This window comes from Dasypus novemcinctus, chromosome 7, assembly GCF_030445035.2.
Source record: "Dasypus novemcinctus isolate mDasNov1 chromosome 7, mDasNov1.1.hap2, whole genome shotgun sequence".
Classification (NCBI taxonomy): domain Eukaryota; kingdom Metazoa; phylum Chordata; class Mammalia; order Cingulata; family Dasypodidae; genus Dasypus; species Dasypus novemcinctus.
Window position 1 is genome coordinate 136,203,137 of NC_080679.1, and position 5,455 is coordinate 136,208,591.

Sequence of the window (5,455 nt, forward strand, 5' to 3'; positions counted from 1 at the left end):
TCTTACCCAAAAGAGACAGTAAGAGAGAAGAGGACGAACGGAATAGCTCCTTGATGCAGAAGTCACCAGCTCAGGAAAAGAACGACGTTGCTAGCAAAACGGAAAAACGAAGGTGTGTGTGTTGAGGGCACATATTATTTTTGTTTTGTAACATTAAAGCAATGTTATTAATAGTCTAATATCTGCTCCTGGGCAAGGCCTGGAAAAGGAGGAGGTTTGGGAAGCAGAGAGAGACGACGGGCTGGCTTTGGAAGTGCTGACCTCGGTGAGGCTGTCCAGGAAAGCGCGTGGTAGCAGTCTGGCGCTCAGGGGAGAGATCTGGAAGCCTTTGGGACCCAGGGGAGGCCCTGGAGGACGCAGGAAGCACAAGGAGCTGCCCTTCAGGATCCCTCCTCCTGGCGAATTCCCCTGGAAGAGGGCCAATGCCCCTGGGCTCCTGCTGCTCTTCCGGTGCCTCCTCCTCTCCCTCCCCACAGGCACACCCCATCTGCAAACACCAAGCTGTGGAATCTCCCCTTAGAAAACAGCTTCTTCCAGATTCCTCTGCATTTCCCTCTTTATTCATAGCCAAACTTGGGAAAGAATTGCCCCCCTCTCTGCCTCTTGGTCGTGCTCTCACTTGCTCTTCGGTTTTCACCCGGGGTCTTCAGGTACACGCTCCACCAAAGCCAGTCACTCCTCAAGACCGCCGGCAAACAGCCCAGGTGACCGACCCCCTCCTCCGTGGACTCTCTTCCCTTGGCTCTGTGACCCCTGTTTCCTGGGCCCTCCCTGAGTCCCTGGCCCTCCTCCTTCTGTGTCCCGCCCCCAATCTCTCCCTTCATCCTACACTCTCTTCTCTCAGTTTCCTGAAAGCACCGAACTCTCTCCTAAGGGAAAGCCTTTGCCCTCCAAGCTCCTTCCGCCTGCAAGGCAGTTAAATGCATTTGTGTCAGGCCTCCAAGAGGCCCCCGCCCCTGCCTCCAGCCTTGCCGCCCCCTCTCTTATGCTCTACTGAGGTATCTGCTTATTACACAGCACAACATGCAATTATCCAGCCGTCTGCAGTCTGTCCTTCTACCACGTTGTAAACCTCACAGGGGCAGGAAACTTATTTGTCTTGCTATCAGTTATACCTTGATTCAGTGTAGGACACACAGTCAATGTTTTCTGGATTAATACACAAAGTTTATTCATTTGTTTATGAAGGCAGGAGGAAGAGCCATGTAACAGGATAAGCTGGGTTGTGCCATAGTAACAAGCAATCCCCAAAATCCCTGGATCTCAAAACAGAAAGGTTCATTTTTTCACTAAAATGTTTAGCAAGGGGACTGTGTTCACCGTAGGCATGTAGGGGGCTCAGTGGACAGAGCAGCCACGGGGCCAGAGGGGAAGAGAAACCATGAAGCCTCAAACGCCAGCTCTAACCCCAGCTCCCACCCAGCACCAGAAGACAAGGGAGATTCAGCTTTCCATAGGCCTAGAAGGAAAGAGAGTGATATCAGAACAGCACTGATCTCCACCACCGCTGAAGGACACAAGGAAGAGGAAAGCCACAGCAGCAAGAGCAGAACCAGAGCACCTCCACAGTGGACGTGCCAGTAAGGTCCAGCCCTGCGGCAGCAACAGGGAGAGGGTCTGCAAGGACCCGCTGCATTTGGCAGCCAGTCGGCGGCTGTCCAAGTGAATCCAGTGTGCTGGGAGCATGGTGGAAACCACACTCAGTGGGCTCAGCAAAAGAGAGAAGCAAAGAAGGAAAACTATGAGAACAGGGGAAGTTTTCAGGAACCGTGACTGCTAAGGAGAGATGGAGCAGAGCGAGAGAGAGGCAAAAGGTCAGAGTGACCATCTTCTTAGATCAAGAGAGAGGCATTTGTGCATGGAGAAGGACAGGTTAAAGACTCAAAAGAGGAACCAGATGGAGATGGGAGGAGAGGGAGCCAGCCAGTCTTCCAGCACCCTTGGGGCCACGAGGAGAGAAGAGGATAAGGAGAGAAGGACAACGGCCTCTGGAAGGGGATGGCTGGGAATGGGGCAGAGAGTCCAACTGCTCTGCAGGAACCCTGACGAGGCACTGCGTGTTTCTGTCAGCTATTACAGGATCATTATCCTACATTTTGCTTACTCAACAGGATTAGAAACTGCAACTATGAGAAAAGGAATCTTGGATGAAACATAACTGTTAGAGTCATTTTCTTGGGTCAAGTAATTATCACCTCAGCAGAGATGGAAGTAATTAGAAGGAGAAGGGCATCGCAACAGCACTCCAAGCCCAGATGCTGAGGTTTATGTGGCAGAGTGGAGGCAGGGAGGAGACTCGTCAGAAAGGACAGCGGGACTGGGCAGGCTGGTCGGGAGCGGAGGCCAGCCAGCCAGGTCAGCACAGAGCCACGGTCCAGGCCGGTGCCCGGGGCAGAGCGGCCAGGAGGGGCCTCCTGCTCAGCCAGGAGTCAAGGTCGAGGTGTCCTTGGTAACGAGGCGAGTGGATGTTTGGCATTTTAAAACACTGGGCGATTTGCTTGGAAATGACATAAAAGTAAAGGTAAAGTTCCCGAGTTAAACTGAGATCATTCAGCAAAGGACGAATAGGCCCTAGGACTGAGCGTGCAGCCTCGTCCCAGAGCAGGTGCTTCCACGAGCAGCAGGGAGAGGAAGAGGCAGGGGAGAGGCGGCGAGAGTGGGCGTGGGAACCCGCATCCCTCACAGCTCGAGGCCGGGGGAGCCAGGCTGGACCCAGGGGGAAGAAGCCGACGGCCCCACCCGGCACCCCCGCCTCTGCCCGCGCACCCCTGTGCGCTCCCAAGGGTCCATCGTCCTTGGGGCTGCCCCGGGCAGCGGGACCTACAGGCAGGCAGCAGCCCCTCCATTCTGAAACCGGCAGTGAGCAAACCTGTTGAAGATACTGTCCTCCGGGGAAGCAGCTCCGGCAGCCTTGCACACGGCTCCACGGCTCGACGGTGGTGGCTTAAACGCAGGGTGGGAAGTTCCTTTTATTCTTGAGTGCCAAAGAGCAGAACGGGGTGGGGCGCAGGAGAAGAGGCAGGTGAAGAAAACCAAGGCCCACCACCCCAAGAGCTGTTTCCTGCACGCGTGGAGGAGCTGCAGGAAGGCTCGCTTTGCAACAATGGAAAGAGCAATTCCTGCTGAAATGCCACGTGTGCTTTCACATCCTTAGTATTATTTAGCGGGAACAGAGTAGCATTTGGCTGTTAATTTTCCTCCACCGATGTGGAAGTGCACTGTGAGGGTTCCAATGTCACTTCTACCTCATGAAGTTACACTGATGTCAACACAGAGACAACTTTTTAAAACAATAAATATATTCCACGAGCCCCTGATAGGTTGAATGTTCCTGGGACTAAGAATGAACTCTTCCAAGATTCAAGCGACTTTTAAAATGGGAGGGAAGGAAAGGTAGGACAAGAGCATCTAATATCACCCAAGCCCTGTGCTGGACAGTTACGGATATTATCTCCTTCCATCTCCTCCATGAGCTGCTTAAGCAGGTATTACTTTATTGTTCAAATGAGCAAATTGATCTTCAGAAAGATAAGGCAAACTGCCCAAGGTCACAAAACTATAGGTTTTACCCATGTCACCTTATCCATGCCCATCCATTACATCAAGTGGTTCTGAAAAAAAAACCAGTGGTGTTTACACTGTTTCCAGGTTTGTGGGGAGCAACCTTTGAAAGATTGAGCAGTAAAGATAATCTCTAACTTCACATTGTGAGCTAATAGCCCTTTCCCCCAAGTAATGTCAGTTTTAAACTACAATCAAGAAACCAACAGCAAACCCTTCTCCACAAAGAGGTGTTCTAAATGTGGTTTATCTGTATTGAGGCAACACAAAAAATGCCATAGATTTCTCCAGTTGCAGAAAATAATTAGATGTATATGCATATATATCACAAAGCCATTAGGCTAGAACCATGAATAATCCAATAATACTATAATCCATTGAAGATCTTCCCAAAAACAGGGCATCAAAGGGTTTTTTCTAAGAATGCAAGCTTGATTCAACGTTCAAAAATCACAATATAATTCATCAAAAATCAAGATACTAAAAATTAAGATAAAATCAAGACAACTCAAGAGATACAGTAAAAGAATTTTATAGAATCAATATCCACTTGTGATTTTTTTAAAAACTCAAAGCAAACTAGGAAATAAAGGGAAATGTGCTCAAACCAATACAGGTATCTGTGAGAAACCTAAGATAACATCACATTTTAATGTTGAAAGTGTTGAATGTGGCCTCTCTGAGATGGGGAGTAAGGAAAGGATGTCTACACTCTTCATGTTGCTCTAAATTGGACTGATACTGGCCAGTGAAATAAAGCACGTAAAAGAAATAAAAGCCTTAAAAATAAGAAAGGAAGAAATAAACCTCTCTTTATTTACAGGCAGCCTGATTGTTTATGAACAAAATCACAAAGAATCTACAACAAAAGCTACAGAAACAATAGGTGTGTTTGGCAAGGTCACAGGATATAAGACCAATATGAAACAATTAATTTTATTCCTATATATTTGCAATGAACATTTGGAAAAATTTTTGAGTACCATTTACAACAACACCCAAAATATGAAATATTTAGGTAAAAATCTAACAAAATATGTACAACATTTGTATGCTTGAAACTACAAGACATTGATGAGATAAATCACAGAAGAAATAATTAAAGAGATATACTATGATCATTCAAAGATTCAATATTGTTAAGATATCAAGACACTGGTTCACCCCCCAAATTGATCTAGGCAATTCCACTTAAAAGTCAGAAGCCTTTTTGTTATAGAAAGCAAGATAGTCCTAAAATTTACATGAAAACAAAGAAACCAGAATAGCCCAAACTATTTTGAAAAAGAGAAGAAGTTGGAGGATAGTACTACCTGATTTCAAGACTTACCATAAAACGCAAAAGAATAGCCTTCTAAAGGAAAACATAGAAGAAAATTTGAGACATTGGATTAGGCAAAGATTCCTTAGATGGAATACAAAAAGCATTTGAAAAAAAAACAAAAATCACTTTAAAAATAAATAAATTGAATTCTATTAAACTGGAAATAGCCTGCTTTTCAAAAGACACTGTTGAGGGAGAAAGAGCAAGGTGGCTTTGAGAAATGGCAGGGTTCCATTCCCCACAGCAAACTGAAAAACCAGCATAAACTCGTAAAACCAATTTGCCCTAAGCTCTGGAAGACAGCTGGCAGGCTGCAGTAACTGGGCAAGCATTGTATCAAGAAAAAAGCAACTAAACGTGGCAGGAAAACCTCGCGGCACCTTTACTAGCCTTTCTCCCGGCCCCTTCCCAGGTGAGTGGGGTCCAACCTGCAATACCGGTGTAGCCCCTGGTTTAGGGTTCCAGAGGCAGTAGAGTAACCCTAGTGGCATATTGGGGTGCAGGTATGTCCATACCAATCCATCAGGCGACACCCGAGGGACGGGTCCAGCACCCCACCTCTGTCTTGCC